This window comes from Symphalangus syndactylus, chromosome 10, assembly GCF_028878055.3.
Source record: "Symphalangus syndactylus isolate Jambi chromosome 10, NHGRI_mSymSyn1-v2.1_pri, whole genome shotgun sequence".
Classification (NCBI taxonomy): Eukaryota; Metazoa; Chordata; class Mammalia; order Primates; family Hylobatidae; genus Symphalangus; species Symphalangus syndactylus.
The window spans coordinates 63,298,932-63,313,030 of record NC_072432.2 but is presented as its reverse complement, the minus strand read 5'-3'; the positions used below and the strand labels follow the sequence as shown (position 1 = coordinate 63,313,030).

At 38.5% G+C, this 14,099-nt stretch overlaps 1 protein-coding gene and 1 pseudogene across 2 annotated transcripts in view; both read left to right on the top strand.

The window, feature by feature from the left end:
* The window catches only part of PARM1 (prostate androgen-regulated mucin-like protein 1), a 176,497-nt gene that overhangs the window by 21,808 nt on the left and 140,590 nt on the right, over positions 1-14,099 (top strand). The gene's annotated exons all lie outside the window — the stretch shown is intronic.
* Positions 11,001-13,420, top strand: LOC134731564 (10 kDa heat shock protein, mitochondrial-like; annotated as a pseudogene).

Genomic DNA, 14,099 nt, shown 5'->3' with positions numbered 1-14,099 from the left:
AGAAATAACTCCAGAGCTGGCGGCTGCCCTGGTTCATCCCAGCTCCTGCAGTTCCAGAAGAGGAGGAATTAAATCAGATTGCATATGTATGGAGCACATAACAGAGGGACAGTGGTACCAGGAGACCTCGATAAATGGTGGCCCTTGAAAATGGCAGCTGCAGGAAGCAGAACTGCTGAAGGAAAGAGCAAGGACTTAGGAACTATATTATTCTGTTCTCACATTACTATAAAGAACTACCTGATACTGGGTAATTTATAAAGAAAAGAGTTTTGATTGGCTCACAGTTCTGCAGGCTGTACAGGAAGCATGGTTGGGGAGACCTCAGGAAACTTATCATCATGGGAGAAGGCGAAGGCCAAGCAGGCATGTCCTATGTGGCTGGATCAGAAGGAAGAGGAAGAAGGGAGAGGTTCTACACACATTTAAACAACCAGATCTCATGAGAACTCACTCACTGTCACAAGAACAGCAAGGCGGAAGTCTGCCCCCATGATCCAATCACCTCCCACCAGGCCCCTCCTCCAATGCTGGGGATTACAATTCAACATGAGATTTGGGTGGGAACACAGAGCCAAACCATATCAGAAACTTTCTGTGCTCTGTTACTCACTAGGTGAGGGACTTGGGGAAAGCCATTTAACCTTTCAGAGCTTTAGTTTCTTCATCTATAAAATGGAAATAATAAAACCAAAAAAGCATTTTTTATGCAACCAAAAATGGTAACATTGACTGAAAGTAGCTAGAGCAGAAGATGTCATCCTGTTACTGAGCCTCAGCCTATTCCTGACCCAAGCTGCATCAAAACAGTGCTGTCTAAACAACCTGCTTTGTTGGAGAAATTCAGTGCAATGGGATCTGGAATGTAATAGCAATGTAATCGATGGTTATAGCTGTTACAACTATTGTTTTTGTTGTTATACACAAAGCTAGAAGGAAACAGAAGAGACCTCTCTGGTAAGTAGTTCTCACTTAGGCTGGTAGGAGGTATTCAACTTGTTTCTCTTCATTACCTAAACCTAATCCAGATCTAATAAAATTCATCTTGACTATCTTCTTAGAGGCAAATCTTTCAGCTACTTTGTGCTTCCATAGGTTGCAAAACTAAATACTATAGTACAGTATTCAGCACAGATGTTTGCCAAATGGACTTGCTTCTGCTTTGAGTTCTATGCCTGTTTTGTACATGAGGAAACCAATGCCCAAAAAGATAATATGTCAATGAAGAGAAAGAGAAGTCTCAAGAAGAAGTATTTTTTATTACTATATCTAATACACAGTCATACAAGGCTCCTCGATACTAGGCGAAATAAGGACATCTGTGGTTCATTGTTTACTATGTTTTTGTTCATCATGAGTTTCTATTGATGTACAATACAGTATTGCAATATATTTTTGGCCTGTAGTAATTTTTTCTCAAAGAAATCTTTCCAGAAGAAGGAGGAAGAGAAAGGAGAGAAGGAGGGGGAGAAAGGGATGAGAAAGGGGAAGAAGAAAGTAAAATCTGCATGACTAATTTGGCTTCTGATTTGGAGGTGCATTTATATGAAAAAATAATAGGACAAAATACTTAAAACAGATACTTCTGGGGAATCAGAGATGCAACATTGCCACACCAATAAAAGACAGCTGCTAAAAGTCTGTTCATAATTAGCTGGCTTGTTCCTAGCCTGACACAGCAATAGGATGGCTTACAGAAGAAAGATGCAGCTAATCAGTCCATACCAACTTCTCTCATTAGTTTCACATTTTGGATAGCACTGAAACCAGCATCTGACTGGAAAGAGCCATTATGCCAAACAACTTTGAAACTGTTGGTGCTTTAATTTGCTTGTTTACTAAAGAATACTGTAAATGATTTTTAGCCACTATATTCTTTTGGTTGCTGACTCATACATTTTTCCCTAGTTGGAGGGCTTTTACACATGCTGCTCACTCTGCTTAGAATTCTCTGGCTCCCCACATCTACTCCCATCCCCTCAATTCTCAGCTGGCTCATTCCTACTCAAACACCTAATTCACAGAAAGGCCTTTCTGACTCCCTGGGTTGAATGAGGTTCCTGTAATTCTCTTTTTACTCATCATATTTACAAAGGATATTTTGGGGTATCTGTCTTCTCACACCCCTTCCTCCCATTCATTCCAATTAATCCATCCCCCTACTCTATAAACAAAAGAGGATCCTGCTCATCTTTCATTGCTGATGCCTAGCATAGTGCCTGGAACATAAAAAAAACTCAAAATAAATATTTGTTGAATGAATAGATGTATAGACAAATAGATGGATATAGAGACAGATTGAAAGATCACACACGTATCTTGCTATATTATTATGCTATATTAATCAGAGTAACACTAGGTTTGATAAACCCCAAAATTTCAGTGGCTTAATGCAACAGATGTTGGTTGCTTGGTCATATGATAATTTACTACAGGTTTTCTTAGTTGGGGAGAGATGCTGTCTTCTCCGTGGAAAAGAGAGCCCAGACTCCTCCTATCTTGGGGAGAGAGGGAGAGAACAAAGTAGACAAGTCTCTTCTGCTTCTTACAAGTCTCAGCCTGGGAGGGACACAGATAGACAACTTCTGGTCACATTCCCTTCAAAAGCACTAATCATTATCTGGAGGCAAAGAGGAGGTGCTGAAAAATGAAGTCTTTTTCTGGACACCCTCCTTCCAGTGACAATACCATATGTGAAAAGGAGAGTTCAAATTTTTACTGGACAGCTTACATAAAACTGGACACAAATATATATAATGAGCCAATCCAGATAACTCAAGCTAAAGCACACTCCAGTCCCCTGATCTGTACATCACTTGTTAATTATGCAGACTTCTACTTCATTTTGCCTATGAAATTATGGCTTTAATAAGACCTTTCTTGCACTGATTTGAATTATTAAAAGTAAAGTCTACAAACCCCTTCTTAAATTTCTTGAAGCTTTTATAGCTTTCTTACATTATTACATAGCTTTATTAAATAGTATGTCAAAATTTTACATATAACAAAATGATCTAAGTATTTTTAATGTTGCCTTGACTGCCAAAATTCTCTTCTAATCACCAAGCCTACTCTTCTTTAAGTACTGTAATCTAAGGTAGCATGACTGCATACTCAGAAATAGCTTTGAAATAGTATTTTTAAATGTAAATAATTTAAAATAGAACAGTGCTGGGCTTTAAACTATAGCTTAGTGGGTTTTTTTTTTAATTAGCATCAAAGGGAAGAAACAATACAAGGATCTTTAATTGATTTTAAGGAATTCTTGCCACATCTAAAGACAAGGATTACTAGTTAATCTCTTTGGATGTTTTATAAGCACAGAATATTACCTAAATAATTGCAAGCATATACTCAAATGACAGATGGAATAAACAGAAAAAAATTTTGCATGTAACAGTCAAAACAAATTCACTGAAGATCATAATCTTTACTTGGAAGTACTATAGGGAAATGGATTCCTATTTTAATGCAAATGCCAGTAGAATTATATTTCCACAAGATAATATTCTTGTGAGGGCACACTGATTTAATAAGTTGAGCTTGTAGTGGGGATGCTGATTCTGTGATGGTGACTACTATGTTGACTATTTCTGCTCTCCTGAATAATCAATATGTTCTGCTACCATCTAATGGCTGTTGACGCAATGAAGAAACATTTATTCGTTTCACCACCAGTGACCTCTTGCACCCTGATTGCTTCAGAGGGCAGATTTATTGTGCTCATCAGCACAGATGGGTTGACCCAATAATTTACGTGGCCTTATTTTCCTTCCAGACAAGTGACTTGTTACTAATTTAAGGATTAAGTGATGTGGGAGTCAATTTTAGTAGAAAAGTTACACTGCTGTAAGTTTGCTTTCTACCATAAGATCTGTCTAGGATGAAAATAACATCAAAATTGATTACATATTGAGATTGGGTTTACAACACTACTGGCATCCAGTGATTGCCCAAAAGGATATATCTTCATTAGCTTGAAGGCAACAGAGATATGCAAATAATTTCTATCCCAGGAAGGCTCTTTAGCCTCATCAGTTTCTTATTCGTCTAGTATTGGCATCTGTTTTCCTTTGGGGAGCTTCTTGGGCAAGGGGTGGCACTTAACACAAGTTAGGCTAATCAGATTCATTTGCTCAAGATTTTTAATCTTATATGGATAATTTAGCAACTAAAATGGATAAAGATAATTCTTGAATATTCTGACAGGACTCATTAAAAAAACGGTCCTTTCATTCCTGCTCTCCTTTTTCTGGAGGGTTGCTAGTTCCTGAGGCTTGATGTTTCACTTTTCTTTCCATTTTGAGCTGTCAAATGAACACGTTTTTGTCTAAATTAACTGGAATCAGTTTCTGTGGCTTGAAACTCAGGAATCTGGCGATAGAAAGACTTTAACATTTGTGATTAAATAGTCATTCAAAGACAAGATTTTCAGGATTCAACTGGATGGTATTTTTTACAGTTGAACAATTTTACCGCATAGACAAATATGAAAGAAGGCCTCTCAAATGTAAAGGATTTACAGCCATTTTAACTGGCAAAGAAGAGCCAAATTCAGGAGCCCTCTTCAGTAGGAATAGAGACATCCATGAGCAAAGCAGGGAAGTGAACTGCATGGACTAGGAGACTAAGTCTTTACGTTATGAAATCCTTTAGATAATTGGAGTTTCATCAGTATTGCAGACAAGAATCCAGTCATTACCTCAGCTAATATGTTTTAGTCATTACATATGTGAGGAAATATCCCCAAAATGTCTTGGGATTTGGTAAATATTTTTGTGGTGGGTAAACATATTTTAAAACCAGGAAGATTTAAAATTAAGTATAAAAATACTTCAGAGAACCAAAACTATAAAAAAATCCGTAATAAAAATACTTTTGTGATTTAGTAATCTCTTCATATTTTGTAATTTATGTACTTCTAGCACTTCAGAAAATGTGACCTATTAGTAAAATAATACTTATAAGTCTATTTTAAAATACAGAGATTTGTAATTTACATTGGTGATTTTAAATAGAAAGATTTTAGTTTATATATTATATATTTTAAAAAAACAAAAAAATTCTCTGAGTTCTTGAGTAACTCAAATTTAATTTATTATATTTAAAGGAATTATTCAAGAATTCAAGGAGGTTTTTTGTTTTCAGTAAGCCAGAAAACAGAAATACCTAAAAGAAAAAGAAAAATATTAAGCATATAATATTACAGTTTTTTAAATATATATTTTAAGTTTTGGGATACATGTGCAGAACGTGCAGGTTTGTTACATAGATATAAATGTGCCATGGTGGTTTGCTGTACTCATCAACCCGTCATCTACATTAGGTATTTCTCCTAATGCTATCCCTCCTCTAGTGCCCCAACTGCTGACAGGCCCCAGTATGTGATGTTCCCCTCCCTGTGTCCATGTGTTCTCATTGTTCAACTCCCACTTATGAGTGAGAACATGCAGTGTTTGGTTTTCTGTTCCTGTGTTAGTTTGCTGAGAATGATGGTTTCCAGCTTCATCCATGTACCTGCAAAGGGCGTGAACTCATCTTTTTTATGGCTGCATAATATTCCATGGTATAAATGTGCCACATTTTCTTTATCCAGTCTAACATTGATGGGCATTTGGGTTGATTCCAAATCTTTGCTATTGTGAACAGTGCTGCAATAAACATACGTGTGCATGTGTCTTTATAGTAGAATGATTTATAATCCATTGGGTACATACCCAGTAATGGGATTTCTGGATCAAATGGTATTTCTGGTTCTAGATCCTTGAGGAATCTCCACACTATCTTCTACAATGGTTGAACTAATTTATACTCCCACCAACAGTGTAAAAGCTTTCCTATTTCTTCACGTCCTCTCCAGCATCTGTTGTTTGCTGACTTTATAATGATCGCCATTTTAACTGGTGTGAGATGGTATCATACCATGGTTTTGATTTCCATTTCTCTAATGATCAGTAATGATGAGCTTTTTTTTATATGTTTGTTGGCCACATAAATGTCTTCTTTCAAGAAACGTCTGTTCATATCCTTCACCCACTTTTCGATTGGGTTGTTTTTTCTTGTAAATTTGTTTAAGTTCTTTGTAGATTCTGGATATTAGCCCTTTGTCAGATGAATATATTGCAAAAATTTTCTCCCATTCTGTAAGTTGCCTGTTCACACTGATGATAGTTTCTTTTGCTATGGAAAAGCTCTTTAATTAGATCCCATTTGTCAATTTTGGCTTTTGTTGCCATTGCTTTTGGTGTTTTAGTCATGAGGTCTTTGCCCATGCCTATGTCCTGAATGGTATTGCCTAGGTTTTCTTCTAGAGTTTTTATGGTTTTAGGTCTTATGTTTAAGTCTTTAATCCATCTTGAGTGAATTTTTGTATAAGGTGTAAGGAAGGGATCCAGTTTCAGTTTTCTGCATATGGCTAGCCAGTTTTCCTAACAACATTTATTAAATAGGGAATCCTTTCCCCATTGTTTTTTTTTTTTTGTCAGGTTTGTCAAAGACCAGATGGCTATAGATGTATGACATTATTTCTGAGGCCTCTGTTCTGTTCCATTGGTCTATATATCTGTTTTGGTACCAGTACCTTGCTGTTTTGGTTACTGTAGCCTTGTAGTATAGTTTGAAGTGAGGTAGCTTGATGTCTCCAGCTTTGTTCTTTTTGCTTAGGCTTGTCTTGGCTATATGGGCTTTTTGGTTCCGTATGAAATTTAAAGTAGTTTTCTCTAATTCTTTGAAGAAAGTCAATGGTAAATTGATGGGGATAACATTAATGTATAAATTACTTTGGACACTATGGCAATGTTCACAATATTGATTCTTCCTATCCATGAGCATGGAAGTTTTTTCCATTTTTTGTGTCCTATCTTATTTTGTTGAACAGTGCTTTGTAGTTCTCCTCAAAGAGGTCCTTCACATCCCTTGTAAGTTGGATTCCTAGGTATTGTATTCTCTTTGTAGCAATTGTGAATGGGAGTTCACTCATGATTTGGCTCTGTGTTTATTATTGGTATATAGGAATGTTTGTGAGTTTTGCACATTGATTTTGTGTACTGAGACTTTGCTGAAGTTGCTTATCAGCTTAAGGATATTTGGGGCTGAGATGATGGGGTTTTCTAAATATACAATCATGTCATCTGCAAACAGAGACAATTTGACTTCCTCTCTTTCTATTTGAATACCCTTTATTTCTTATTCTTGCCTGATTGCCCTGGCCAGAACTTCCAGTACTATGTTGAATAGGAGTGGTGAGAAAGGCCATCCTTGTCTTGTGCTGGTTTTGAAAGGGAATGCTTCCAGTTTTTGCCCATTCGGTATGATATTGGCTGTGGGTTTGTCATAAATATCTCTTACTATTTTGAGATATGTTCCATCAATACCTAGTTTATTGAGAGTTTTTAGCATGAAGGGGTGTTGAATGTTGTTGATGGCCTTTTCTGCATCTATTGAGAGAATCATGTGGTTTTTGTAATTGGTTTTGTTTATGTGATGGATTACATTTATTGATTTGAGTATGTAGAATGAGATTTGCATCCCAGGGATGAAGCCAACTTGATTGTGGTGGATAAGCTTTTTGATGTGCTGCTGGATTTGGTTTGCCAGTATTTTATTGAGGATTTTTGCATCAAAGTTCACCAGGGATATTGGCCTGAAATTTTCTTTTTTTTGGTGGCTCTGCCAGGTTTTGGTATCAGGATGATGCTGGCCTCATAAAATGAGTGACAGAGGAGTCTTTCTTTCTCTATTGTTTGGAATAGTTTCAGAAGGAATGGTACCAGCTCCTCTTTGTATATCTGGTAGAATTCAGCTGTGAATCCATCTGGTCATGGACTTTTTTTGGTTGGTAGGCTATTAATTACTGACTCAATTCCAGAACTTGTTATTGATCTCTTCAGGGATTCGACTTCTTCCCTGATTTAGTCTTGGGAAGGTGTATGTGTCGAGGAATTTATCCATTTCTTCTAAATTTTCCAGTTTATTTGCACAGAGCTGTTTATAGTACTCTCTGATGGTATTTTGTATTTCCATGGGATCATTGGTGATATCCCCTTTATCATTTTTTATTGTATCTATTTGATTCTTCTCTCTTTTCTTCTTTACTAGTCTGGCTGGAGTTCTATCTATTTTGATAATCTTCCTGGATTTAATGATTTTTTGAAGGGTTGTCTGTGTCTTTATCTCCTTCAATTCTGCTCTGATCTTAGTTATTTCTTGTCTTCTAGCTTTTGAATTTGTTTGCTATTGCTTCTCTAGTTCTTTTGAGTGGGATGTTAGGGTGTCAATTTTAAATCTTTCCCACTTTCTCCTGTGGATATTTAGTGCTACAAATTTCCCTCTAAACACTGCTTTAGCTGTGTCCCAGAGATTCTAGTACATTGTATCTTTGTTCTCATTGGTTTCAAGGAACTATATTTCTGCCTTCATTTTGTTATTTACCCAGTAGTCTTTCAGGAGTAGGTTGTTCGGTTGCCATGTAGTTTTGTGGTTTTGAGTGAGTTTCTTAATCCTGAGTTCTAATTTGATTGCACTGTGGCCTGAGAGACTGCTTGTTATGATTTCCATTCTTTTGCATTTTCTGAGGAGTGTTTTACTTCCAATCATGTGGGTAATTGTAGAATAAGTGTGATGTGTTGCTGAGAAGAATGTATATTCTGTTGATTTGGGGTGGAGAGTTCTGCAGATGTCTATTAGGTCTGCTTGGTCCAGAGCTAAGTTCAAGTCCTGAATATCCTTGTTAATTTTCTGTCTCATTGATCTGTCTGATATTGACAGTGGGATGTTAATGTCTCCCACTATTATTGTGTGGGAGTCTAAGTCTCTTTGTAGGTCTCTAAGAACTTGCTTTATAAATCTGAGTGCTCCTGTATTGGGTGCATATATATTTAGGATAGTTAGCTCTTCTTATTCCATTGATCCCTTTACCATTATGTAATGCCCTTGTCTCTTTTGATCTTTGTTGGTTTAAAGTCGCTTTTATCAGAGGCTAGGATTGCAACCTCTGCTTTTTTTTTTTTTTTTTTTTTTTGCTTTCCATTTGCTTGGTAGATCTTCCCCCATCCCTTTATTTTGAGCTTATGTGTGTCTTTGCATGTGAAATGGGTCTCCCAAATACAGCACACTGATGGGTCTTGACTCTTTATCCAATTTGCCAGTCTGTATCTTTTAACTGGGGCATTTAGCCCATTTATATATAAGGTTAATATTGTTATGTGTGAATTTGGTCCTGTCATTATGATGCTAGCTGGTTATTTTGCCCATTAGTTGATGCAGTTTCTTCATAGTGCCTATGGTCATTACAATTTGGTATGTTTTTGCAGTGGCTGGTACCAGTTTTTCCTTTCCATATTTAGTGTTTCCTTTAGGACCTCTTGTAAGGCAGGCCTGGTGGTAACAAAATCCCTCAGCATTTGCTTGTCTGAAAAGGATTTAATTTCCCCTTCACTTATGAAGCTTAGTTTGGCTGGATATGAAATTCTGGGTTGAATATTCTTTTTTTTTTTTAAGAATATTGAATATTGGCCCCCACTCTCTTCTGGCTTATAGAGTTTCTGCAGGGAGATCCACTGTTAGTCTGATGGGCTTCCCTTTGTGGGTAACTCAATCTTTCTCTCTGGCTGCCCTTAACATTTTTTCCTTCATTTCAACCTTTGTGAAATTGAGGATTATGTGTCTTGGGGTTGCTCTTCTCGGGGAGTATCTTTGTGGTGTTCTCTGTATTTCCTGAATTTGAATGTCTTGCTAGGTTGTGGAAGTTCTCCTGTATAACACCCTGAAGAGTGTTTTCCAACTTGTTTCCATTATCCCTGTCACTCTCAGGTACACCAATCAAACATAGGTTTGGTCTTTTCATAGTCCCATATTTCTTGGAGGCTTTGTTTGTTCCTTTTCATTCTTTTTTCTCTAATCTTGTCTTCATGCTTTACTTAAGTTGATCCGCTTGATCGATTCAGCTATTGATTCTTGTGTATGCTTCACAAAGTTCTCGTGCTGTGTTTTTCAGCTCCATCAGGTCATTCATGTTCTTCTCTAAACTAGTTATTTTAGTTAACAATTCCTCTTTTTTTCAAGGTTCTTAGCTTTCTTGCATTGGGTTAGAACATGATCCTTTAGCTCAGAGGAGCTTGTTATTATTCACCCTCTGAAGCCTACTTCCGTCAATTTGTCAAACTCATTCTCCATCCAGTTTTGTTCTTTTGCTGGTAAGGAGTTGTATACTTTGGAGGAGAAGAGGCATTTTCGTTTTGGGAATTTTCAGCCCTTTTGCTCTGGTTTTTTCTGATCTTCATGGGTTTATCTACCTTTGGTCTTTGATGTTGGTGACCTTCGGATGTGTAGTGTGGATGTCCTTTTTGTTGATGTTGATGCTATTCCTTTCTCTTTGTTAGTTTTGTTTCTAACAGTCAGGCCTCTCTGCTGCAGGTCTGCTGGAGTTTGCTGGATGTCCACTCCACACCCCATTTGCCTGGGTATCACCAGTGGAGGCTGCAGAACAGCAAAGATTGCTGTCTGTTCCTTCCTCTGGAAGAATCTTCCCAGATAGGCACCTGCCATATGCCAGCCACGGTTCTGTCTCGCTGGTGTTCCAGGCTCCTGTGTGAGGTGTCTGTTGACCTCTGCTGGGAGGTGTCTCCCAGTCAGGAGACACAGGGGTCAGGGATCCACTTGAGAAGGCAGACTGTCGCTTAGCAAAACTGAAGCGCTGTGCTAGGGAGATCCACTGCTCTCTTCAGAGATGGCAGGCAGGAATAGTTAAGTCTGCTGAAACTGTGCCCGTAGCCACCCCTTCCCTCAGATGCTCTGTCCCAGGGAGATGGGAGTTTTATCTATAAGCTTCTGACTGGGGCTGCTGCTTTTCTTTCAGAGATGCCCTGCACAGAGAGGAGGAATCTAGAGAGGCAGTCTGGCTACTGCAGATTTGCCTAGCTGCAGTAGGCTCCACCAAGTTCATGCTTTCTAGCAGCTTTGCTTACACTGTGAGGGGAAAACCACCCACTTAAGCCTCGGTAATGGTGGACCCTCCTGCCCCCACCAAGCTTGAGCACCACAGGTCAACTTCAGAATGCTGTGCTGGCAGTGAGAATTTCAAGCCAGTGGATTTTAGCTTGCTGGGCTCCATGGAGGTGGGATCTGCTGAGCTAGACCACTTGGCTTCCTGGCTTCAGCCCTTTCCAGTGGAGTGAATGGTTCTGTCTCACTGGCATTCCAAGCACCACTGGGGTATGGAAAAAAAAACTCCTGCAGCTAGCTCAGGGTCTGCCCAAACAGCCACCCAGTTTTGTGCTTGAAACCCAGGGTCCTGGTCGTGTTGGCACCTGAGGGAATCTCCTGATTTGCAGGTTGCAAAGACAGTGGGAAAGTATAGTATCTGGGCCAGAATGCACTGTTCCTCATGCCACAGTCCCTCATGGCTTCCCTTGGCTGGGGAGGGAGTTCCCCAACCCCTTGCACTTCCCGGGTGAGGTGACACCACACCCTGCTTCAATTCACCCTCCATGGGCTGCACCCACTGTCTAACCAGTCCCAATGAAATGAGCCAGGTACCTCAGTTGGAAATGCAGAAAACACCCACTTTCTGCATTGATCTCGCTGGGAGCTGCAGACTGGAGCTGTTCCTATTCAGCCATCTTCTCTTTTCCAATATTATAGTTTTAAATGTCCTAATATGTTTAACTTGCTCTGTATATGGGTCTAAATATTATCCAAAAACTTTAAAAATTACTGAAATTTGACTAATAAGTAGAATAAAATTTGTAAATTAACTGTAAAAATGTCATCATTTATAACTCTAATAGATTTTTTTTTGCTCAAAAACAACCAAGAAAAAGGTCACATTGACAGAATTTAGAGTCTCTAAACCTGTTGTGTTAGCCATGTAAACAGTAAGTGTTCTCCTACAATGAAAATATATTATTCGATCTGTTGGTTTGGTTTTGTTTTTCTCAGCCTCAAAGTTAAACTTTTTGTGTGCTTTTCAAATACATAATTTGTCCTGAAGACACACACATAAAGTTATTAGAGATTAAATTTGTTTTTCTGAAGCAACTGGTCTACTACTTTTTTTTTTTATTTGACTTGAGGTCTCACTCTTGTCATCCAGGCTGGAGTGCAGTGGCACAATCTTGGCTCACTGCAATCTCCACCTCCTGGGTTCAAGCGATTCCACTGCCTCAGCCTCCCAAGTAGCTGGGACTACAGGTGTGTGCCACCAGGCCTGGCTAATTTTTGTATTTTTAGTAGAGACAGGGTTTCACCATGTTGGCCAGGCTAGTCTCAAACTCCTGACCTCAGGTGATCCACCTGCCTCAGCCTCCCAATGTGCTGGGATTACAGGTGTGAGCCACCATGCCTGGCTTACTACTTCTTTATGTATTACCTAAATTCACAAAGGCAAGGAGAAGAAATTACATTAAATTAAAGAGTATAGGGCCAGGCTCGGTGGCTTACACCTGTAATCCCAGTACTTTGGGAGGCCGAGGCGGGCGGATCACGAGGTCAGGAGATCGACACCATCCTGGCTAACACGGTGAAACCCCGTCTCTACTAAAAATACAAAAAATTAGCCAGGCACGGTGGCGGGCGCCTGTAGTCCCAGCTACTCCGGAGGCTGAGGTAGGAGAATGGTGTGAACCTGGGAGGCAGAGCTTGCAGTGAGCCATGATCGCGCCACTGCACTCTGGCCTGGGTGAAAGAGCAAGACTCCGTCTCAACAACAACAACAAAAAACAAATAAAGAGTATACTGAAAAGAGTACTGAACTAGTCGTTGTTTGAGCTAAGTATGAATTTTAATCTGAACATAGTTAACTATAATTTTGGACATATTACTTAACCACTGTGAAATGAGAAATTAAACAATAAAATCTTTATAATTTTTGCCCACCCTAATATAAAATTCTATTGTTCTAAATGGAATTTAGACAGAAGATATTCATATCTTAAACTACGATTAATCTGTCAAAAACGGTTTTTAAAGAAAAAAAATCATGATTCAAAAATTGAATTCACTTCAGAGGGCAGGGCTGGCTGGCCTTTTTACCTGTCCCAAGGACCTGACTTCAGATCTTTTCTTGCAGTTGCAGTAGGAATGTAGAATACGAGCTTTGGTGCAAGAGTCTTGGCAGAACAAACATTTAGAAAGTTTATTTCTCTCTTTGACCGAGTATTGGTTGAAAGAACTGCAGCTGAAACTGTAGCCAAAGGAGGCATGATGCTTCCAGAACAAATGTCAAAGAAAAGTATGACATGCAGCAGTAGTAGCTGTTAGATTGGTCTCTAAAAGAAAGGGTGGAGAGATTCAACCAGTTAGCATCCAAGTTGGAGATAAAGTTATTTTCCCAGAATATGGAAGAACCAAAGTTAGACAAGGATTATTTCTTATTTAGAGATGGTTTAGAGATGGTGACCTTCTTGGAAAGTATGCAGACTGAAATAAATCACCATCGAAATGGCATAATAGTGAAGCTGCCCATTCCACTAAAGTTCTGAAATCTTTCATTATGTAAATAATTTCTATGTCTCTCTTTTGTAATAAAGTAATAATAGCTAAACTAAAAGAAAAATGAATACAGTCCAGGAGGATCACTTGAGCTGGAGTTCAAACCCAGCCTGAGCAACACGGTGAGACCACATCTTTACAAAACTGTTTTTAAAAATTAGCCAGTGTGGTGGCCCACATCTGTGGTCCCTGCCACTTGAGAGGCTGAGAAAGGAGAATCTCTTGAGCCTGGAAGGTCACAGATGCAGTGAGCCATAATCACACCACCACACTCCAGCCTGAGCAACAGAGTGAGACCCTGTCTCAAAAAAATAATAATAATACATGTCAAGGGTTTTATTTAACTCCTTGGTTAAATGAGGCAACCAGTGAGATTTTACAAGTGCTTCAAAGAACATGAAATATACATTTGTAGGCAAAGAAGAAATGCTGAAATAAGCTTACAAATGTATGAAAAATTGGTAAAAACTAGTCGGTATCCACAGGGTGATAATTAATTGTACTCCACTGCACAAAATTTGCATATCTTAGACTAAAATAATTTATATTACTATGAATTTTCTACAGGTTTATAACTCTACAAAGTTGTAAAATAGTTTAGTTAAAAGCAA